The sequence below is a fragment of the Rousettus aegyptiacus genome, unplaced genomic scaffold (assembly GCF_014176215.1).
Source record: "Rousettus aegyptiacus isolate mRouAeg1 unplaced genomic scaffold, mRouAeg1.p scaffold_m13_p_8, whole genome shotgun sequence".
Taxonomy (NCBI): domain Eukaryota; kingdom Metazoa; phylum Chordata; class Mammalia; order Chiroptera; family Pteropodidae; genus Rousettus; species Rousettus aegyptiacus.
Window position 1 is genome coordinate 89,079,289 of NW_023416311.1, and position 25,343 is coordinate 89,104,631.

The 25,343-nt window shown below is 37.2% G+C and overlaps 2 pseudogenes; both read right to left on the reverse strand.

Moving 5' to 3' along the window:
- Nucleotides 1-1,192: 1,192 nt before the first annotated feature.
- On the reverse strand, nt 1,193-2,039 carry LOC107512426 (annotated as a pseudogene).
- A 15,556-nt stretch (nt 2,040-17,595) lies between these two features.
- Nucleotides 17,596-25,343, reverse strand: part of LOC107512425 — a 35,498-nt pseudogene continuing 27,750 nt past the window's right edge.

The following is a 25,343-nucleotide window of genomic DNA, read 5'->3' on the forward strand; positions in this document are numbered from 1 at the left end:
AATGTTGCCCTGTGACATGTTAGAAAAAAACAAACAAATGAAAACTAATACTCTGAGTTCCTTTCTTTCAAGCCTCAGAACAGTGGTCATTTAATTAATAAAGCCAGTGGTTAATTAAAATGCCGAAGGCTTTCTTTGGAGGAGGGTTCATCTCTTGCATACCTTTGTAAGGCCCTCCTATTCTCTCCTTTCTTTAAACTGAACAGCACCCTTCACCACACACTTCTCCAGCAGAATCTCCAACCTCTGCTTTACATCTAATTTTACCCATGTCTTTGTCCATTCCCAATGGTCTTGCTTTCTGATGCTGACTAATTGCTAAATTCATCTGTGCCAAGGTGCTGGAGTCTGGAAATTTAACTTGAATTTCAGTTGAGACTTGATGAAAACAGGAAACTGACCCAAAAGAGAGAGAGCATTCTGGGACTTTTGACCTTCCTCATATCTGGTCCCCCTTTGGACTCGGACTCAGAATTCTATTATTAAGGGCTACTCATAGTAACTGAATCTCTTTCTCTAAACATCTTCTATTTTATAAGCTCTTCAAGAGACCAGATGGTGAAAATTCCATGAAACTAGATAGAAATTAAGGATAGCAAGATTGTTCCTTTTCTTCCCACCACTGGCTGGGAGTTTATTTTTTAAAAAAATATACAGCAGGAGACTAATTATGAATGAAATAAAAGAACATCAAAAGAATCTTTCTAATTAGCTTAAATACTGATTGTTACCATCAGAAAATGAGTCAGACTAAAAGCACATGTAATTGCATTCTTCCTGGGTTGTGGGAAGACTAGGGATTGAGGAATTGTGTTATGAGAGAAAGAAAGGACAGTTCATGGTGAGATCCGTCCTGATGAAGAGATGGGTTTGCCATCACTGATTGTGGCCTATGACATTTGCTTGAGTGAATGGAAAGTGTTTGGTACCCAGGAGGCTGGCAGTCTTCACCACACAGCCTGTATGTAAGTGGCAAGCACCGTATTAATACTCCCGTTGACACATGACAAACCCACGAACTGGAAATTATAACAACTAGAAGCGAATCATTGATGTTTAGAGCCAACTGCAGGCAAAGTTGGGAACGACCTTGGTGCTGTTTCTCTTGCTGTGTTCTTGTTCTACCTCCTTGATGCCTTTTTTTTTGACCGTCCTAAATTGTTTATTAGGTAAGAATTTTACAAACATTGTATTAGCGGTAACGGTTTAGCTGGACACTGTTGTGCCTTCTCCAAGCTGCACGGTGAGAACCACCAATAGGATGGTGGAACTTGCGGCCCTTTCCGAGGCCACGGTTCTTGCGGTCTGCAGACGTCAGCCCTCGCATCTCTCTGGGCTCGTGGGCTGTTTTGGTGATCCACTGGGTGTCAGGATTTCGTCTGATAGCTTAATGGAAAGGATCAATGAGGATAACCTCAAAAAATTTGTACGTGGAATCTTCACCAACCCAATAAGAATTCGGGGCTCTCAGAGCCCTGCAGTGGCGTCCAGCTCGCTCCCTGGCATGGGGCAAACTGTAGCTGGCGAACACCGTGATGGACAGGCTTGCCATAGGTCGCACCCTTAGGACCTGGGCGTTTGCAGCCGCTGCAGCGCACATGAATCCTGTATATGACATAACCTTGCTTGGCCGGGTATCCTAGCCCGTGCGCTTTATCAGGCTGTGTGGGGCGGGGCGCCCTGTGGAGCAAGGGGAGCTGGCCGTACTGCCAGCAGCGCACCCTGAGAAGTAAGCACGTGACATCTGACTGCTTCTTCCTCCACAGCTCCTGTACGCACTTGTAAGCGCCCGCCTCTGCTTGCCGGATGGCTGCGGCTGGGCGGAAAGGCTTGATGCTTTTTTACTGCACAGATCTATGAAAACTTTTCTTTGTGCAAATGTCTGTTGTCACATATTTATGCCTCTGTGTGATTGTTAATAATTATTTTCTTCCTAGAGGGCATGTTACTATTAATTCTTATCCCTAATCATAATACAAAATTTTTCTAAGGGACTCTCCTAAATCCTAAAAGGAGTTACGGGCATCAGTAATTACCATGAATCTAGTAGAGGAAGAAGGAAGATGAAAACAAAATCCTTCCTAGTATCCCTGAAATCTCATCATAGACTGACCTACTCTGTGTAAGGTGCAGTATTTAAGAACAGGTGAAGTGGCAGCGAATGATCGAATTTCTTCTGATGATACAAATGCAAAAGGCTGATTTATAAGCTTACCAAAAAAGATCCTTTCACAGAGTATATATTATGAGAAATTACTTGAGAAATATGTGATGTCCAGTTTGGAGACTATTGGCTAGTAGAACTGATGTCTTAATTCAATCAAAATACAATAAACAAAACCAATTTGTATGTCATCATGTATTAAAATGTTCCTAATTACATGGCCTTAGGTTAGTAGTTTTTAATCTTATTAGTGTAAAAAACTTTTAGGCAGTCTTGTGCAATCTTTAGGTCTCTTTGCAGAATGGAATTTTTAATACATAAAATCAAATACTTAAAATTTCAGTGAAAAACCAATGTTATTTGAAAGATATTTATCAATATTTTTAAAGATTTGTGAAATGCGCTTTATTAACTTGTTAAAAACAAGATCTAGTACACAGACAACGACCACATAACTTCATATCAATAATGAGCACAAATAATATTTTCAGGTATTTGTAACAGCTACACTGTGATATCAAAATATTTGTGCTTTCTAATGGAGATAAAATTATAGGTACTTTAAAACTTGTGGCTACTAGTGGCTACTAATTTATATTTATAATAGAAGGAAATATTATGTTTAATTAGAGGTAAATGAAAAGTTTGCAGTGGACTTACTGGCTTAACAGCCTGTTACCTCTTTGAGTTGTTCGGTGTTGGAGCGGGAACACAGCCTTTGAATCTCAGCTCTAGGTTCAAGTCTCCATAAAGATTTTACTTCCAGAGTGACTCAGTTATTTTACTTAACCTTTTGTAATTTAGTTTGCTTCTTTTTAAACTAGGGAATATTGAATTCTTCATGAAGGCATTGAGCAGACTAGATGGTATAATACATATTCAACGTCTGGTACAATGCCTATCATTAGGTGGGAGCTCAGAAGTAACAACTCGGTTTGGACATTTTTTTCCCCAACAGTCAAAAGGGGAAGAGGAAGTAGGTAAGATGATTTGTAAAGTTCAGTCTTGCCCTAATATCCTACTTTTAGGTAATTTTCTACCTGAGATAGGGTATAGTACTTAAATTTCAAAAGAATTTGAAAAGGAAAATACATTGGAAAATGTATTTCATTTTATGCATATCCAAGTCAAACCCTAAATCTAGCTGTCTAAAATTTCAAGTCTGTACACTTCAAACCAGTGCGCAGGAACTAAATATCAAAAGGTAATTAAAATTCCCGTAAAATAAGATAACATTTAGGATTTGTAATGTAGGCTTTTCTATGTTGTGGTAAATTAAGATTTTAATTGCATTCTCATCTTCCCTCATGCAGAACTGAGAGGTGACATGCAAAGGAGCCCCTGTATGAGCGATGCTGAAAAGGACAAATCCCTAATCTTCTCACAGCCTTATCCACTGCCTCCCGCCCAAGAGTCAGAAACAAGGCAGGTATTGGACACAATGGCAATTTTAGGTGCTTTGCTGACATATCTAATATGAGTTAATTGAAAAGACACTTCACAGAATCTTTCCCCAGTGAAAACTTCCTTGAAGTTTAGCTTCTTAAGTTGCCAAGAAGTTATTTGATTTTTGAAATTTTTGTTATTAAATCTTGTAGACAATCTTCACTAATTGTCAGATATCATAGAATCCACTAAAACTTATTTGAATATCACAATTTAAAATCTTAAAAAAAAAATAACATATAGCCCAGTGTATAAGGCATAAATATTCTGAGAAATGAAACTTATTCAAATTTCTATTTTCAGATTTGGGAAGCTACAATCAAGGTCACTTAAGAAGTAGGACCCAGTGCATTACCATTACTGTGGGTGTCCACATGGAAATTTAGAGGTGTGGGCAAGGCGTTAGATCATACTAGCTCCTACCCCTTGCTCTTCTATAACTTCCCACGCCAATGTTGAGAAACCTGGCTCCCACCATCTGCTATCCATTTATTTATTGTTCAGTTATAGTACATATGTACAGGAGAATCAGAATTGGTATGCCTTACCCCTGTACTCCTGTGGGAAATAGCTTTACCGATTATAGTGCTTATCAGCAGTTCCTTTGCCTTTAATCTTACAGACTCCACCATTTCTAAATTTACTTAGATTAGCACCTTTTCTCCTCCACTCCCCTTCAGTGAGGCTATTTCATACATTTGTAACACAGATTCTCTTGTCATAGTCTGGATTCTTCCTGAGATTCCTCAGACCTTCTAAATATAAATGACATGCTGTTGAATTGTACACTTGAAACTTATGTGATTTTCTTAATGTTACTCCAATAATTTTTAATAAAAAAATTGTATACATTAAGGTTTATTGTTTGTTCTATAAAGTTACATGGGTTTTGAAAAATGCATGTCGTGGATCAACCTTGATGGTATCGCACAGAATAATTTTACTTCCTGACCAGTCCCCACACATCACCTAGCCAATCCTCCCCTTCTCCCTCTGAAAGCCTGGAAATGAATATTTTTACTATTTACTGTCCAGAATGTCATATAATTGAAATCATATAGTACGACTCTACTTTTTAAAAATTGGTAAGTAAAGATCACAAACCCAAACTTTTCTAAATTTACCTCCAACCACAATTTTCTAAAGAGCATCCTGTCATTTACAAACATTTGAAGTAGTGAAACTAAAAAAATTAAAGCACACTTTGTTAAAAATTTTTATGGGTTAAGAGAAATAAATAGAAGTATGGTATGATTTTTTTGTCAACATTGGTTAGATAAATTTAAATATTTATTTTTCTCTTTTCTAACACAGCTTTTCTAATGCTTCTTTCCCCTTCCCCCTCTCAAAGAACTGAAGTTTATGTTGTGTAAAAGGAACTTTAAAAATATTAGCAGTAAAATTGATCTAGGTCAGGATTTCCAACTTACTTGACCATTAAACACATAAGAGGTATAATTTCTTGGCAGAACACATTTGAGGTATAATTGTTTATTTGGAATAAAATACATGGCAAAAAATGTCACTGGTCACTGGTGACATCCATATTACCAAATGCAGTGAACACTCCTCTGTCTTCATCATCCTTAATTTCCCAGCAGTGATTGATTAGATGGACACTCTTCACTTCTGGAAACCTTGATCTCTATTAGCTTCACGTCCCTACATTCTCCCATTTTCCTTCTGCCTTTCCACCACTCCTTTATTAAGAGGATCTTAAGGTCCTTAAAGTTCAGTCCTAGGCACCTTTCTCTTTGTTATCCTCTCTCTCTAAACAATGTTTTTCACTCCTAATCTTTAAATAAACTGCTTATTATAAGACTCCAGCTTGACTTCTCTCTTGATCTTTTTCTTTACATGTCTTAAAGCTTTACATACTGAATTATTCTGAAAAGTAAAGAGGCTTTATTGCAAAGGGGACTGAGAAATTTTAGGCTCTGATTATTTTCTTGCAGTGGCCTTTCAAGTGAGTTCTTATGCCCCAATTAACTTAGATATTTCCTACAGGAAATATCTATGCAATTCTGAGTTTTTAACAGGAAGTTATATCCACTTATCATTGTTTTTCAACTTCCTTTCTGAGCTATGAATTAGCTATAAACATGCTGAAAGGAATCATCTGCTAATATGCTTCTGGCCAAAAATATTTGTTTTGGCCAGTTCCAGGAACTCCATCAATAAGGTCTTTGGAAATATTGGTTACTTTGTGTCCTGGATGGGTGGCTTTTTCACTGCCTATTAATTCGCAGCTTTTAGGTAGCCTTTTACCAGCATAGTGTTTTCAACCTTGATTACACGTTGTAATTACACAGCAGACTTTTTAAAAACAATGATATTCGGCTCCCTTAGAGATTTATATTCAGCTGACCCTGAGGGGTGCCCAGGCACAGGGACTTTTTCAGAGATCTTTATGTGATAGTAACATGAGCTCAGTTGGAGGACCGCTGGCATCTGCACTAGAACAGACGACCATTGCATTCATTGAACATGGTATTCAATTCTCCCTCATTACTCTCAGCCGCATGATCTTGGACATACCACTTAAACTTTCTGAGCCTAATTCCTCCTCTGTAGTATAAGATGAATAGTATAGCTTGTTTTGAAGTGTATATAGTTTAACCCAATGTGTCATCACTTTCATAGGATTTAACAGGGGTTTAACTCCAAGTGCAATCTTTCTTTATGACTGTCTCTCTTATTTTTCTTCCCTGGTGACATTTTTTTCTTTTAACATTAATGTCATTTTCTTTTGTTCTCCTAAAATGTAAATATATACCCATTCTGGAACTCTACATCCTGTTATAGTTGATGATAATCGCAATGAAAAAGCCATGGTTCAGAAGCCAAGAAACAGGATCTTGTATCAGCTGTGTTTCCCTCGCTGGTTCTTACTGTCTTTATACTGGATACCTGATAACTAGCCTCAGCTTTGACACCCTGCCAGGTCCTTCCTTTTGATTTTGGAGCTGTATTTCCACCCTCTTTCTTTAGAGTCAACCGTTTGAAAATCCCTGGTTTCAGTCTTGCTATACCCATCTTATGGTTGACCACACACAGGTGGTAATGGTGATGATGATTATGATGAGGAGGATAACTGGGATATTGTTTCCAGAACCCTCGACTGAAATTGCAATATAAAAAACAGTTTGTTCATAGGGTCTAAGTGGGAGAACATGAGTTAAATAAGCACCTTTCTCCATAGGCTGAGATAAGTTTTATGAATGTTTTAAAATTCCTTTTTGGTTGAATCAAGAGCTAATGCTTATGAGTGAGGCAAAAATCTATTTTCTCCACGATTTTGTGGCAGTTCAAGAGATAATTTTTCAATGAGATTGTCCTGAGTTTATGACAAAGTCACTGATAAGCTACCAATATCAAATGAATTATTTTGAAAATGTCACTTTAGCTTTTGTTTCTAGCCCAATATCATTGAAACAAAGAATATTTTTTATGATGAAATTTTAATTGAAACATTTTTAGGCTAGAATCAGTGTGAATATAATGCCATCCCATTACACAAAAACTGAAACACTAGATGTAAAGTTCAATTAATGGGGGAAAGAAGACATCATCAATATTTTATTCGCATACTGGTGATTTACTTTGTTATTATAGATCATGTACTCTTCAGAAGTATTTTAATCCGTAAAGAGCCATTTTGAATCCATTTGTGAATTGTTCAATTTGAAAAAAATACTTCAGCAGTAATATATATTCCCAACGCAAATATCATTTAAAAAAATCAATCAATATCTCATCTTTAACATAGAGAATGGAGCATCCTGTACTTTACTCAGCAAAACACAATTCTCTCCCCTGAAAACTGCAGATCAAACAATCAGTGATTTAGTAAACTTTACAACAACTAAACAATAACAAAGAAATGAGGAGGAAAGCTTTTTTTTTTTTTTTTTTAAATAGCCAAAGATCCTAAAATGACCTGGTTAACCATTTTCCTGTTGTGATTTAGAAATGACTAATGAGAAAATAGCATGGACATCTATATTAATCCCCGCCTTAGTTTTTCAGGGAATTAAAAGAGGAGAAGCAAGGAAGGAAATTTTGGAGTAGATAGCCAAATTCCATGACATCCATCAAAGCAGGGGACAGCCATACATGATGTACCAAATGTTACCCTGTGTGCAATAAGGAGGTCTTGTTAAATTGGATGTCATTTATTACTGGAAGGAAGGATGCAGATGAGTTAGGGAAACACAAACAAATTGATGCTGAACATAAAGGAAACATTGCTAACATATAAATATATAAATAATGCCCCAGTCTTCTTTGGGACAAAGTTTCAACTTTTTCTACCAATACAATTTCAGAGATGTTGGGGGAAGCAAAAATGGTTTGCATTTTAGGGCATTTGGAAAAAATAAGTCGATGAAATAATTTAAGGCAGGTAGCCTAGAGGGAGGCTAATGAACTATGAAGTGGTTGTCTTGTAAATGTCCACTTTCTGATGACTTCGTAAGAGCTTGTTTGTTGGCATTCTCCCACCAAACTGTCAGTTCCTCGATGTCAGAAAATTTGGCGAATTGCTGAGCCCACTCTGAGTGAGTTACTACCTCTAAATTCACTCCAAAGCTTTGTTCTGCTTTGAATTACTTTAAGTTCTGAGAGGCAAAACTGACCAGGGGAAGATTAGGATTATAATTACATCCAGGAAAATCAATATAAAATGAGTTTGAAGGAAAGTACAAAACTGGATGCCAGGCCCAAAGGTAAGAAGGACAGATAGCACACACCTTTGGTCTAACCAAGCCCAAGATCTGGGACAGGTGACTCATAGAGATTCGAAGGTCAAGCAATTAACCCAGGTGCACTTGGCAGGCAGCCATCAGGGATCAGAGACATAGTTTCTAGAAGAAGAGGATAAAGGGTGGAAGACCTAGACTTTGAGGAACTAGAATATCAAGCAGAGACATGAAAAAGTAGACAGTAACTAAGACAATACTAGGGACATGGAAAACTAGAACCCAGTAGGTTGGGACCTGTGATGCCATGAGCCATCAGTGAGAATAGCTCAGCAGTGACTCAGCTATGGGTAACCAGGACACCTTAGGGTGCCAGGCCTCAGGCTAGGACGATGCCTGTAACAGAGCAGTTGTGGCTTGGGAAAAGGAAATAAGATGAGGCTTCTGGCATGAGACAGCTACAATCTGAGCTAAAATGGGTGAGTAAAATTTATTCAGGTAGATAGGCAGTGGTGAGAGTCAGTGCAAAATAAAGAAGAGGTCATTCTAGCTGGGATAACAGCAAGGCCAATGTAGGAGGTGATAGATGGTAAGTATTAAGGCAAGAACTGAGGAGCGGCAGAAAATGAGATTAGAAAGGTAAGCAGAGGTTGGATCCTGAAAGGCCTTAGGTACCAAGATAAGGAAGCTCAGTGTCATCCTTTAAGAAATGAGGAGCCATTGAAGAATTTTAGGCAGGAGAGTGAACAAATTCAGGTTTGCCATTGAGATAACTTATTCTGGTGGCAGTGAAGGACCAATTAAAAGACGTTAAGACCAGAGGAAGCCCATTGGAAGATTGCTGTAGTGAGAGTTGCTGAGGCCTGAGCTAGAGCAGTGGTATTTCGCTTATAGAAAGAAGAGAATAGATCCACATGTGATGAAGCACCTGTGCAGATACGAGTTTAAATTATTTTGGGGGGAGAGAATTTATCTTTAAAGTTTGTTGGCAAGAAGGATATACAAATTTAAAAATGCATTGAGCTGTACAATTAAGATCTGTGCACACCATTGTATATAAGTTGTACCTTAATATATTATAAAAAAAAAGAGAGAGAGAGAGCGAGAGAGAAAGAAAAACGATTGCTAGAAGCTTGTTTCTAGCAGAGGAGAGGCTAATAATGTTTGGGGGTGAATTTCTAAGTAAACTGCTAGCACAGGACCTTTCCTACTTAGAGTTCTTCAGAAAGGAGAGCCTGAGTACTTTACTGTGGACTGTTAATGCGGAGTGCAGGAGTGAGGGAAAGACCTACTGAAGCAAACGAGAAGGGGAAGTCCACACAAGGAAGTGTTATCAAGTTAGAACCACTATGAGGAAGACAGGTTGTTCAGTTCCAGGAAGCTTCTGAGGAACAGAATGAAATGCATCTTAGGGGAAATGTTTTTTCATTAGTTACACCCCACTAGTCAAAGTTTTTCTCCACAAGGAGTAACTCCTATACCTCTGTGTGCATATGTGGACACCAAGCAGGTTCCTATGGTGTCCCTTGCTTTTGTCATCAACAGAGACGCCCCAATGTGGGAGGCAAGAGGCACACATTCTGCAAATGGAACACTGGGGGTGATGCTGAGAAGAACCAATCTGATTTCTACTCCTTGCTCCCGAGACCCATGCATTATAGCTATTGGTAATATAGTATTGTTTTTTAGCTGTTGATTCAGCACATACATCATATTATTGAGAACAACTTCTCAGTCCTGTAGTGTTTTCTTCTAGCTAATGCCTTAGCCGAGTCACCGAGGAGGGAGAAGTGGTCTCTTCCAACCTACTGATAAGGTCTGCCTTTCCCATGAGGCTTTATATATAAATTGAGGGATTGGTGTTAGTACAACAAAGCTATATGACATAGGAGTCAGGGCTGCCTTTTTATATAATTTACTGGTGCCTTCTGGATCTGATCCTGAGTGTATTATTTCTATCATTCTATCAACAAATCAACAAATTACCTCAATGCACTTCCGACCTTATGACTTGGTAACTACATCCACAATTAAATGGTAACAGCTGATCCCTATTAATCTGGAATTCTGGCATCCCTTTTGACTCTAGGGAGGAGCTATATGGTACCATCTTCTACTGTCAGTACTGTGTTTCCCTTACTGTTTCTTAAAGATCCTCCTTATGCCCTACCCATGCATTCTTTTGCTCTAGCGAAGGGATATCCTCTGGGCCCTTCCAGGGAACATAGACATGGATTGGATTCTTACGTAATAAATACGCTTTAATATTCCAACCTCCCTGAGCTTTCTGACCCTTAATATTATGCCAACGAAGTTCTGGCATGTTCATCTTATTTCCTACGGACCTATCATATCTAAGTTCCAAGAAAGGATCCCAGCAGTGTATTAGTAGTAGTCCCCCTTTTCAATAAATTCTCCCTTATCTGGTTTTATATCTCTTCCCTTGGACCAACACTTTCAAGATCTACTCTTGCATGTGTTCTCTCAGTTCCTATGGTACATATTAGCTAAGTACTGTGATTCCTCTAAGTGTAAGCTATTTCGTTCCAGAGTATGGGCTGTGTATGCCTGCGTCAGCTGTGCGAAGACCTGACCTTGTTATTGGCCTGAGGGTAATGAGGGATGGTGGTTCTTGAGGACATGCATCAGCTTCAAATGAAGGCCTTGCAGGGTATCCAAGCTTTCCTTCACGTTTGGCTTCCTGAAGAGTTTAGGGAAATATAAGAGATGAAGATTTTCTGATTCATCCAGGAAACATCCTCACCCTACATCTCAGAGTAGCCCATTTTTCTTACAAGGCCTTGGGTTTGGCATGGGTGAATCTCAAGCCTATATTTAGTTTCTTTTGCAATCTTGCTATCTTTAGAATTAGATTCTGTGCCTAATATTCAACAGTTTGACCTGCAGCTGGAAGAGATGAGTCTCCTTCAAAGCGTCTGTGTTAGCCCTCTGGCTTTCACAGCTTTCTTTAGATTGACAGTTGGACACTCTGAGCCTATCATTTCCTTTTTTCAAGGAGAACCAATAACAGAAAGCATTATCAAGTTAGCCACCACTATGAGAGTTAACAAAGCCAGCTGTGACTATCAACTGATAGTTCACCTCCAACCTACATCTCATCTGAAAAAAGTCTCAAGTTAAAAACATTGCAAACTCTTTGCTTGCACATCAAAACAATACTGAAAAAAATCTGTTTCTCCCACATTAAATTAACAGCTAAAATATTTAAGTTATTGAGAATGTATTTCTGGCCAATTATAAATATTAATATTAAAACAAACTATCACATTACTTAAAAAATTTTTCAATAGATTCTTAATATATCAATTCAATAGCCACAATGCCACATTAAAAATATGTGAACAAGATTTTAATATTTTATACCATTCCATTTCCTCTTGACCTTATTTCCATTCAACTTCCTCTACAAAACATAATCTTATGTAATTTTTTGTGCTTGACTATCTTATATTGATCACATATACTTTGCAAAAATTATGTATATAAATGAATTGAAATTTGAAATTAATATTTTTTGATAGATGTAAGAAAAAATGTACTCTGAATAGATTTAACTTTATTATAACAGAAAGCAACTTATTTTGCAAATATTTATAGTTACATTTATAAACATAAAGGTAAAATATGAAAAAGGCTCAAACAAATATGTACAGTCCTACGGGACGAGAAGCATAAGCCCTGCTGGCCACCAGTGCCAGGTGACTTGAGTGTGCCCTGGATGGAAGTCACAAAAACTGGCTTTCCAGATGTAGAATGAGGACTCCAGATGGAAAACCTGGGCTCTGGGGGTAAAACTAAAAAACTAGTACTCCAGACGTAAAATGGGGCTCCTGACGTAAAATTGGGACTCGACGTAAAACAGTGGCTTTAGCCGTAAAACTAGGGCTCCGGAAGTAAAACCGGGGCTCTGGGCATAAAACCAGTGCGCTGACGTAAAACCGGTGGTGCGAAAGTAAAACAAGCTTCCGCACGTAAAAACCGAGCATCAGACAGGTGCAAAAGCTCCTTTCCGGGAGGTGTTGGTGCTCTGTTGTGGGACAGACAGCTAGTGTGATGATGGTGCCGCCAGCGCCCATCCCTGGAGCGCTCCCCAGTAGGAAGCCCCCAAATGTGTGTCACATCAGAGACCTGCCTTCAGGCCAAAGCTGGAAGACAAGCAGATGAGTCCCACACGAAGTCCGGGAGCCTCTCCATCAGCTGCTTCTGTGCTGGAACCCTGCTTAGGACGGGTGAGTCCCAACGTGAGCCCTCTTGGTTTTCTAAGCTACATTTTTGGGGGGCTCATCTCAGGCGCTGGTCTTAAAAGTTAGGGTGCATGATGTGGGATTCAAACCCTTTGCTCCTCAGGGAGAAGCTTGAGCTTGAGTTCCCCCCTGACTGTGGTTCCCTGGATCAGAGGGGGATTTTATGGTGAGATTGTGTCCCAGCTTCAACACACTTCAGTGTGGACCTTCTCTTGTTAGCCTGTTGAGTAGGAGTTGACAGCCAGTTTTTATTTTTATTTCTTTTTCAGAGAGAATTGTTTCATATGTAGTGGTAGATTCAGTGTATTCATGGGAAGAGGTGAGTTTAGGATCTTTTTATGTTGCCATATTGAATTGAAACCCCTGAAAAAGGCTCATAGATATGTTAGCACATTATCTGCATCTGGGTATTATTGATTATTGGAATGAGATAGGTTTCAGTGGAATTCAACAGCAAAAACAGTGGAGGATACTAGGTGTACAAAAGGTATATTAGCTTATTCTCATTAATCTAAATGTGGCAGGTATATGATATGAATGAATAAGCAATCACAGTAGTGGTTGGTAGGTGACTGGTGTCAGAAGATAAGTAAAAAGATGCATTCGGATTTCCATGTGTATAGTTACGGAAGGCAAGGTCCAGAAAATAGGTCTATTACAGGTTCATTCTCAGAATGAAGCTGAGGATCTGGAAATTCATTGCTTACAACTATTCATGGTTGCTTATCCTCGGAACGTTTTTATATAACCCAGGGGCACTTGCACCCCAGTTTGAAGATGCATAATTATTTGTCATGTTTTATGAATGCCATTAATTACATCGTGATCCAATAGCGCAAAAGCAGTGAAAATAATAGAGAGTGCTTGTAAGCGGGGTTGTGCAGTTACATCAGAAATGAAAATAGAAATCACGATAGAGCTAATTTTTTCTTTTTCTTTATTTTTTTATTATTAAAAATTATTGGGGTGACATTGATCTGCAAAATTCAATAAATTTCATGTGTATAATTCAACAGTAAGTCATATATATATTACAGTGTGTGTTCACTGCCCATAGTCCATGTCCATAAATTTCTGTTTATCATGTTTCTTTGTTGCTTTTAGATTTATAGCCCACATATAAGTGACATCATGTGGTTTTCAACTTTTTCTGTTTGACTTATTTGAGCTAATGTTTTTTAAAAAGCAAGAAAACGAACAATGTTCATGTCTGTATGCAGTAGAGGAATAATTTTGAGAGAAGAAAGGGAAAATCAAACAAATGTAAGAAGTGCCGATTGGATTCTATCAGCAATATCAGAAAAAGGGACAATGAAAGTGTACCCAATGAAAAAAAGAAAACAGGCCTTTTAAGCACGGGGCAAGAGGATTCCCCTCACCACTGCAGATAATTATTGTATCATGAATTTGGGAGGAGACATGTATGTGTTGGACAATTTAAACTCTAAACTTGGTGACAGTGCTTGGATGAACTCTTTCTCAATCCATTCACAGCAGCCTGGTAACATTTGCACAATATCAACATGAGGGATGAGTCAGCCTGTACAGGCACCTGCAAACTCTGAGGTAACCAGAAAAGGTGTTGCCAGCCTCAGCAGACCTTCCCAGTGGCTCTGAGTGGCCACCTCTACTAACAGTGTAGATTCCTGTGGGTTGTACTCATGCTATCTTCAAATTCACTAATGATTTATTACACTTCACAGCCTGGTTTTCCGTGTGGCGGAATTAAGAATGGAACTGTATTCCCGCTCTCCTGAAATTGGTATGGGGAGAACATAGCTCAGAGGAGACAGTAGGGGGAGAGCACGGCGTGGTTGGTGGGGCCGTGGAGCTGCAGGGTCAGCTTTTAATTAACAAACCAAGTAGACATTTTAAGCTCCTATATTTGGCTGTGTTTGATTTGTCTTTATCTCTATGGAGGACATAAAGATAGTAATTAGCTTTTTCCCATCACTCAAGCCCTTAGAGGTCTCTTCAGCTTTTGTGCTTATTTACACTAAACACAATTCAGACAATGCTCATTTAAAAAAGTGTCTAACATGTCAATTATATATCCACTTATTCATCTATTTGAGACATATTGTGCAGCTACTATGCACTTGGCATTGAACATAAAGTAGTAGCTCATGGAGTTTAGAGCATCCTAGGGTAATAGATGTTTAAAAAATTAGTGTGATAAGTACTTGTATTAAGAGTTTTGAAGAATAAGTTTAGGGTACTATGGTAGAGTATGACTTGTCAACTAGACTGTAATTGCCTTGAAGTCAGGGACCATATCTTACACTTCTTTCGAGTTGCTCTGTAGCTCCTAACATAGATCCTAATACAGAGCATTAGATGCTCAATAAATATTTGATTGACTACCACCATCTCTGTATTTGAGGCCGAAATGATTGCTGTCAAATCAAGTTTTTTTTTTTTTATTTCCTATTGAGCAAACATGAAGGCTGCATTGTAATTTTAATCTGTAATTTGTGCCTGAAGCCATTGTTTGCAAAGCTCACAGAAGTTGTAACCCTTTCTCCTAGACTTATGCTCTGGCCAGAGCTTATGTTTAAGTAAGAGCAGCTGTATTTTTGATTTCTGAACCTTGGTTTATTGGTTACCGAGTCTCAGTTCACAGCCCCATTATTGTTCACTGGGCCTCTGCTGGGTCCAAAGGCAGTCTTTGACTTGTCCTTCGTCTAGTTGCCCCACTTCTACCTGACAGATGGCACAGGCTCTGGCATCCTGCTGCAAATACAGTGGGTCAGGGTGCTCAAGATAGGCCTGAGTAGCCTGGCTGTGTTTCAGGATTTAAAGGTTAAGTTTAAACAGGCTAGTAGGTAACGTCATTGCAACTCAAGGAGTTACCTTATGTCACAGCAGTATGCTTGCTGATTGGGCAGCAGCTTCAGCCCAGTTGGCCATTGTACTCCAACAACAACAAAACAGCAAATCAGATCAAGGTGAAAATGTATCAACGGATTGTCTAATAGACAAGTAGGTATTTTTGTTTGTTTGTTTTTAGCAAGTAGCAGTTCATGTACTATATTTAGGTGATAACTTTGAACACTAAGGCATCACTTGGTTTCCCCAGAGTAGCTGATATATTAATTCAGTAATTTCAAAACTATTCTGAGTTCATAGTATTGGTCTTTGGTTCTGTGTGAAGACCCTTAAGTGTGTATTTGAAAGGGTTCTAAGAGTAAAGACTCTGCCTTTTTATGGTCTCACAGCACGTGCTTTTATTATGTGAGTTATGTCCCACTTGAATTTTTGTGCATATGTCTTTTTCTGCTGCCGTATATCAAGCTCAGTGAGATCAAATTCATCTGTGTATCTTTAATGCATAGCAGCATGCTCTAGGACTTAGAACATTCTGTCGAGTGAATAAATAAGTGACTATATGGCAACCGTTGAATATGTGATGCCATTTAAGATGGGACTTTCTCAGATGACTCAAATAACTTTGACAGTGGATACTAAATTCCTCCATTTAGTATGAAAATGAAGAAAATTTCAAAAAAGATTAGAACTATCATTTTACCAATAGCATCTTAGTTCCATGGGTAGAGAAAAATGAGTCACCTGTTCCGCTTACCACTCTGATATAGAAAACTTTATTCTAAAGAAGTAGAATGTACAATATTGGAGATCTCTCTGGGCAGCCAGTCTAAAAATATGTTTTAACCTATGGATTTTCAGATAAACAGCTCATATAAAATTTTTCGAATTGATTGTGCTGGATTTTACAGGTAAAGGATCGTACTATATACAAATAATAATGATGATTTTATCTCTTCTTTTAAATTTATGGTTTATTTTATCTTATTAGTTTTGGTCAGACTTTTGGAACAATGATAAATAATTGTGCCTTCAGGCACACTTATCAGTGAAATTGACTATTAGCTATTCGGTTGAGAGCATTTTTCTCTCTTTTATTAATTTTTTTTCAAATTATCAAGAATGAATGTTTAATTATTTTCAAGTGCTTTTTCAGCATCTGTTGAGATGGTTGGTTTATCTCCCTTGGTTTATTGATGTTATAACTTACATTAAAGATTTTTCTTTTACATATTAACCTGTTTCCCGTTTGCCCTGAGAATATTTGCTGGCAGTGGGTGCAGCTGCAGTGTTTACCCCAAGATAAACTTCCAGATTGCAATCCTAACCTTACTCCCAAAGTTTGCCACAAAATATCCCACTATTATTATTTTCGCATCGCTATAGTATGTCGATAGTCTTTGGGAACAAAGGACATCATTCTATTTATAGCATTTTCTTTTTTAGTAGTGGTATTTCCATTTACAAAAAAATATAGTAACTCTCAATCACTGAAAATGTCAAATCCTAGAAAACATGTATTCCTACATATGACATTAACATCATTCTTGAACAGTCATTAGCCAAAGATTGATTTGATGAATCCGATTTATGTATACATTTCTGTTACATTAGGGGACAGTTTTTATATTTTATTTTCACATTGAAAGCTACTCAAATTTGCTTCAGCCTTAAAGAGCATGTTTATGTAAAATTAACATTGACAGCAAGCTGCACTTTTTTTTTCTAAATGAGTCAAAGAACCATGCTAACATTCTTAAAATGTTTCCTAACTGTCCACGGCCATGGTGTACTTTATTTTACTTTATTTTATTATTGTTATTTTTTAGGATAATATATGATATTATTGCAGAATCATTCTTTTGGCATTAGTTATAGTGATAGCGAGGTACCGAGTGTGGCGTAGCAGCTTTAATGTAACAATTGCATTCTCTGCTGCCTGAGTGGAAATTTAGGTGACTTCATATCCAAGTTACCCACAACCCTTAATGCTACAACTCCTAATGCATACACTGTTTAAGGAGGAGTCGATGCTAATGGTTTAGAGTAAATGTTGATAAGACTACAAAAGTTCCTTTAAGGGATTTTCTGTCTCTTCTCTCTTCCCCTGAATTACTTCGCTTTGAAGGAGTCAAATTACTTAGAGCTAGTCTGAGTAGCAACAGCACCCAAGCAGCATTACACTTAGTTCTCATTAAAAAGCAACACCTGTGCAATGCACATTTTATACCACAAGCAAAGGAAATGGTCAATTTGGTTTTAAACTCCTGCGTTAGAATCTCTTTAAAAAAATAAATGCGCTTCATCAAGTTCTTCTAGATGGTGTTGCTGCTGTACAATTGTTGGTGGATCTTTTTCTGTGCTGTGTTTGCTTTGAAGAGATCTTCCAATGTATCTCCAATATTCTTTTCTTATAATGTCCCTTTCTTTAGGATTTCTTAAAACTCTATGCTTTATGAAGAGTGTCCTTCTTGTCATGGCATTGGTTTTCTAGCATATCTTCATAGATATCCATGAGAAAGGCAGTCAGTTAGGGGGAACTGTGACTTGGCTGTAAATCAAATAATTGATTTAGCAGATTGAAATGTTTGGAAAGACCATGATCCTGCAAAATCCCTTTCAAATAGGTCCAGGCACTTTCATTATATGGTACTAATTTGATCATTTCCAGAGTGATCTGGACTTCTCTCTTTAACATAGCATGATTATTGTAGCCAGTGGTGTTAAAAATTATGAAGTATCTTTGATTCCAGAGTTATTTCTCACACATCCTCTTTAAGAAGTTGGTCTACATACTGCAGCTCATTACTCCAGAGTTTAAATTCCTGAATACTCACTGTCAATGTTCCTAGGTGTGATAATTCTTTGCATCCTGATTAAGAATATCAGGAACAAACTCAAGCTCCTAAGATGGATTTTTTAGCCATTTCACTAATGCCTGTGATGCCAAACTCGATAATTTTTGTGCTGTTCAGTTATTGCAGTGATGTGGTACACTTCCTCATGTAGATTCCTTTGAAATGGCTTTAAGAGAACTTATCAAAAATACCACACTGTATAATTGGCTGCATTTAACTCAATAGCATCTCTTGTTAGTTTAAAAGCTCTTCATGTTGCAGAACGGCAGGGAAATAATCATAAACATCTCTAAATTTTTTGCTGTAAGTGACCCAGACCATTGGATTGAGACCATCATTCTGTGGTACTGGCTCTGTATCAGCCCATTCTGTTCTGCACCTGTACAGGACACATGTGGGCAAGTCCAGGCTCAGAAACCTGTTGTCCTTAGGGGACGCCACCGCTTCTCCTGCCTCTGCTGCCATTACTTGTTCCTGCTGTTGCTGCTGCTGCTTCTGCTGCTGCTGCTGGGGCGGTGGCAGCTCGGGCTGACCAGGCTGGCTGCCCTGTGTAGCCTCTCCAACCCCCTCAGTGGCCTCTGTCTGGCCTCCATCTGCCCCATGGTCTATTTTAAAAAATGTTTTGAATTACTTTGAAAGGTTTGTTTTTGCTAATATTTTATTTAGATATTTTATGTTAATATTTATAAGTTAGATGGGATTGTAGTTTTATCTTCTCTGTCAGATTTCTGATTATTTTAGATTGATAAAATTTAGAGGAATATCATGTTTTTCTATACTTTAAAAAAACTTAAATAGCAAAAGAATTATCTGTTACTTGAAAGACCAGAAACATTTGTTTATCAGTTGTGTAGGCCATGAATTATTTTTTGATGGAATTTCCCAATTTATTTCGTGGTTATTGATCTTTAATTTTTTTCAAAATTGAAAATTAAAAAAAATATATTTTTTGTAGTTCAACCATTTTTTTCTATTTTAGATTGTGTATCTGCTTTTTTTTTTCACTTCTTGTTTTAAAACTTATACCTGCCTAAATTAGTTTATACTGTTTGTTTTTAAAAATAACTAGCTTTTGAATTTATTTATGCATTCTAATTTATCTCTATTTTACTATTTCCTAATTTATTGATTTGCATTTTATTAATACTTTTTGCTTGTTTTCCTGAAGTTTGTACTATTTTACTTTTTCTAACTTCTTGAGTTAACTGCTTTGCCAATTTGTATTTTAGAAATTAATAAAAAATCTTTAAAGTAACTTTATTTGACTATACAGCTGTATTTTATATGTAGTGTGCTCATTTTTGTTATTTTCCAAATGTTCTGTCATTGTAGTTTTGGCTCGTTCTATACAAGGGTTATTGAAGAGTAACTTTTCTAGTTTCTAAATGGCACTTAAATTATATATATATATATATATATATATATATATATATATATAAAATCTGCTTTGTGGTGACAAAATATAAGTTGTTTAATTCTTGCTGTTAGAATTAAATTAGATTATTTTTTTGGCAGCTGATTAGAATATCTGGTAGCAAGAAAGGTAAATGGGCATAGTGACTCCTTTCTTCACAGAGGAGAATATACCAGATGGAAAGGAACACCTTCCTTATTCTTTAGCTTTAATTTCTTGGATCTTCGAGTCTGGGAACATATGAAGAGAAGTAACAAAGATCTTTCTTCTTGTTTTTGGTGATTTCTATTTCATGATGTCAAGTTGGAACGTATTGTGAGTACAATTTTATGTAGGTTTATCTTAATCTCATTTCTTCCGTTTTGTGATTACCTGTCAGTCTTAACTTTTGTAGGTTAGATGGGTTTTTATCCTTTTAATTGTTTTAAAAAATATTTTTGTTTGAATTTTGGAGTGATGTTTGTGCCAATGTGTTGGGCATTACTATCCAGATGCCAATATGAGCCAAAACTTCTGTTCCTAATAACTTTAACCTTGTTAAAATTAGTATTAATATGTTATTTTATTAACCTTGAAACACAGAAAAGCAAAAGTAAACAGGTTACTATCATTCATAATCCAAACATCCATAGATAATCAGTGTGTTAGTATTTTGATGAATCATGTTCCAGTTTTTTTTTCTGTTAATTTTTAATACATTTCGTCACACAGTAAGCTCCCTACTTCTTTAAGGCCTTGAAGGAGATTTACTTACGGGAAAAATATTTACAGTCTAGGAAGGGTATATCTAAATATCCTCTTAGAATAAGAAGGCAAAACTACTTCTTGACAGATGTGCACAGCAAATCCCGAATTACCACAGAGAGCAGCGAACACACAGTGATGGTGGGGATCGTGAACGGTGAACATGTGAGGGGACACAAACCATCCGAACTGAAACTGGGTAATAAGCCCGAAGGAGAGCAGCCGTCTCTATAGATAGCATTGCATGGTAAAGATGAATAAAATGCCTAATTAAAAAAAAAATCCTATTCATCCTCAGCAATTCATGTTAGTAAAGAAATGACTCTTTGGGAAAAATGAATTTTTGAGCAATTTGAAGAAAGAATAAATAGTTTACTAAAAGAATCATCTGAACATATTTTGCATGATAAAGTATCTTGGAAGAATGGAGAGGTAAGAAGAGAAATGAATGGTCAAGAGTTGGTGTCTATTTTTACAAAGGCAAAGGAAGGTTAGTGTGCAGAGGGCAGGCAGAAAATAAAATTTAGCTGGACTGATTGGAAGACAAATATTTATGAGATGGGGACTCCTGTATATGTGGGGGAGGATATGATGTAATTTAGAGAAGATAAAAGCATTGTTACCCTTTAAAAATTTTTCTGTGAAGATGCATAGAATGATAAGAATTAATGTTGGATAGATTAAGGGATTATCAGGGGAGGCTAGCTATGCTATTGCCCAAAGTTTACAATATTACACACCAATTTTGCATCAATGTTCTGACCAAATGCCAGGAAAACACCCATGAGAAAAGATACTATGAAGCCAGTAAACAACTGGTTTCTGAAGAAACACATTATGAAGATATTTTATATTCATAGATATTAAAGTAGCCTCTGTGGTCAGCAGAGCACTTTAAACAGTAATGTGAAACCGTTTGCATCTCCTAATTGCTTACTTATGCAATTGTCTTTTTTGACCTGTGCAGTAGCAGGGAATAAAGAGAAGCCAGTGATAATTGCATGATTAGGAACCAAGCCATGTAGCCCAAGTTCAGGTCCTTGTTATGCCCCTAATTTACTGGTTGACCTTAGTCAAATTACTTCATTTCTCTCTCAGCATCCATTTCCATAGAGATAAAACAAGATATTTGAATTCTTAGCTTTTCATGTTCCCTTTTAATGTTGAAGTTCTAGAATTCTGTGATTTAAATTCCTATCAATGCTGTTAGGTGATACTTTCAGTTCTTTGTTTGTTTGTTTGTTTGTTTTCTTGTTTTAGTCTATGCTCATTATATATATATTCTTTTACTTCCAGGTAGAACTATGTACACACTATTCCTAAAATACTGTAATGATAACCACCACCTTTTACATGTGTATGCTAGGTGTCATTATGTGTTTTTCTTGGTGTCATTTATGAAAATAAACAATTAATGAACAAAGGACTTTGTGCATCTGCTTCCTGAAGAAATCATAAAAATCAACCTCTAATGTGCTTTCTCTAATACACTTCTAGCCAGGTGTTTAGTCAAGTGCTTCTAGCCCCACCACTTCTAGCCAAGTGGTTAAGTCAAGTGCTTCTGAAACTTTAATGTGTATAGAAATCGTCTGTAGATCTTACTTAAAAGCAGATTTTGATTCAGTCATCTGAGGTGGGGTTTGAGAGTCCACATTTCTAATAAGATCCTGAGTGATGCTGATTCTTCCAGTCCCTGGAGCACATTTCTGTGCCTCAGTTTCCTTTTCTACAAAAAGGATAATAATAGTATCCATCCTATCTATCTTCCCTTATAGTTGCTCTAAGGATTAAGTGAATTTATTCTACTAAAGTACTTTAATAGTGCCTGGCACACAGTAAGCACTTAATAAGTGTTGGCTGTTATTATTGTCAGCCTTCAAATCAGCCCCATTGGACAGCTGCTCTTATATCAATTTTCCTAGGAAGAAAACTGAAGGTAGAAAAATTAACTCTTCAAGGCCACATAATTAGTCATATAGTGCAAGACTTTGACACTGGTAGTTTTTTTAGGATTTCTGTAGGAAGCAGATGAACAAAGTCCTTTGTTCATTAATTGCTTTTGTCATAAATGACACTAAGAGCCCATGTTGTTAACCACTGTGTCTTCCCGTCTAGTGAAGAAGTGACCACATCTTACTTAATAGCTTTCTTCGGGATCTGTTTATTGTCGGGCATTTCTTGTGAAGTTTAAAAAGTGTGCTTCACGTAACAGTTTCAGTCATGCCTTCAGTGGACACAGAGATCCTCTATGATCGCCATCTTCTTGTATTGAAAGTTTCTGCTCCTCTCCAAGACATTCGCTTTTTCACTTTTCTTTCATCACAGTTTCTTTCTCCTTTCATTTGTGTTAGCTTTTCAAAATGCAGATGGAAAAACAGAAATGACTCAGTTTATTGCCTAGATGAGAAGGTTTTCAGATAATACTGCAGACTTCCTGTCAACATATGAGTTATGAAGTAATTTTCCAGGGGTGCTGGATAGGCTATATTCTCTGCATTCTAATTGACCTTGTGACAGTTGGGTACTTCAGTGAGAGGCCATGTCAAGATGAACTGTCTTGTGACTGATTTGTCTGTGTGAGGAGTGATTTTATAATAAAATTACTAAGTAATTTTTATTAAAATGTGTGATTTACATACTTGTCATTTATAAAGTCCTCTCTCATTTAAAAGAGCTTAAAAGGAATGTAGATGACAGTAAATCTAAGATACTAATGAATATGAGTCAACCCTGCCTCAATGTTTCTGCTCCTTTATTGAAAAAGCAGTGACCCAAGTCATTTTCATAGACACTAATGTTCTTTGTGTACCAGAAGAAAAGTGAATTAACGTTTCTCATTTCTAAAAACATTAGTTGTTTACATTTTTAATTGAATATGAGTTTGAAAAGCAAATAGAAAATATCAGATTAAAATATGAGGTTGAAGAAAACACCTTATTTATTCTACCCTTGGAGGTTATTCCCAGAAATAATTTGATATGACTCATTATCTTTTTGCTTTGGTACATCAAAGCTAATGCTTCTTTCATCTAGAAAGTTAATTAATCTTGTTCTCTAGGTTTTCACCGGAACAGTTACACAGTCAATGGTTGGCAATTAATATATTACAGAAGTTTATATTATATTTATTATATTTGGAGAGCAAGGATTAAAAAATGCAGCATATTAGAGCTTAAACTAGTTAACAGAAGAGAAATTAGATTTCTCAAAATAGCAGCACTGGGCAGACTGTACCAGTAATTTAAGGGGAAGTGATCAAATTTGAGAAGTGAAGATTCTTGCTATAAATCTCAGCATCTTTATTACAGGTTTCATTTCCTCATACATTCTTAAAAAGATGTGTTAAGAATGCATGCTGTTAGTTGTATCTTTGGACTGTAAGGAGTAGTTTTTCATAATTTCTACTCCTGGCACCAAAGAGTTGTACACACTTGCTTGTTTATTCATTTATTCATTTATTCCATATGTGTGTATTGAGATCATATTGTGAACCAGCCTTGATGATTGATTGAGTGTGGGGAGTCTGAGACAGGGAAGGATCAAAGACTATCCTTAGATTGCGGCTACATAATTGGAGTTGTAATGGGATATTCTCTCATTTATTGGGAGAGTAGAGAGGGAGACATTTTAGAGGCTGTGGAGTAGGAATGAAGAGTTGGGTTTTGGGTGATACCAAGAGGTGACCTGTAGGTGATTGCATATGCACATCTAGAGTTTGAATGTTCAAGGATGGTGATTTGGGAGTCATCATCATATAGACAGAATATTAAGCCATTGGACTAAATTAGAGCACCAACATCTGGGGAGTAGGTGTAATCTTAGAGAAGAAGAAGGTCTAGACTGGAGCCCTGGTCGCCTCACCACATTGTGATCAAAAAGAGAAGGAGGATTCTGTGAAGTAGGTGGAGAAGGAGCAGCTTGTGAAGCAGGAAGCAAAACAGTAAAGTCTGGAAGCCAAGAGAAGAAAGTGTGTTAAGAAAGACATGATTAACTGTGTTCAGTGCTGCTGCGAGTTGGAGTAGGATGGGGACCAAGCATCGGAGGTTGGGTTTGGTGATGTGAGTGAGCCTAGTGAAGACAGCTATCATAGGCATCTCTTTTGAGGAGTTTTTCTGTAAATGAGAATAGAAAAATGGGCTAGGTGCTGGGGGAAGACCATGGAATTAAGCAGCATATTTTTAAGATGGAAGATATTACAGCATAGTTGTACACTGACGAGAAACCTGGTGTTGCAGTCGGGAGAGGGGGTAACTGTAGGAGCTGAATCTGTAAGCAAGGGCGAGGGAGTGGAATTCAGACAATTAAGGAGGGTTTAGCTTTAGCTAGGATTGTGACCAGTTCACCCATGTGACAGGATGAAGGTAGAGGGTATGGGTACAGATGTAGGTAAGCAGGCAAATTTGGTGTGAGAAGAATATGGGGATTATTTTTAAATATTTCTGTTTTATTAGGAAGAGGCAAGTCTTCAGCTAAGACTAAAGAAAAAACTTGTGTGGAGGTTTGGGAAAAGGAAAAAAATATGAAAAGAGCTATCTTCAAAGTGGGAATGTCAGAGGAATGTAGAATATTGTTGAGCAGTATTAGTCTTTTTGAGATTTGAGGTCATAGTTGAGGTCATATTTGCTCTAGCCACATTCAGCTACTCTGTTTCAGGTGTGTGGTAGGCGTAGAGTTGGGTTTTAATAGATTGGAGTTTTGTCAGGCAAGTATGAAAGAAGCAAACTAGATAAAGATGTATGTCAGGGTGATTAAAATGATGGGTGATGGGTGTTGGATCTAAATTTGGTAAAAAGTAAAGGAGGGACTTGAGAAGGGTGGGTAGTAGGATCAATGGACTGGATGTCCCAATAGGGCCAACAGAATTTTAGAGTAAGTATGGGAAAGGAAGTGAGCTGTAAAAATAAAAGTTAGAGATTAGAGAATGAT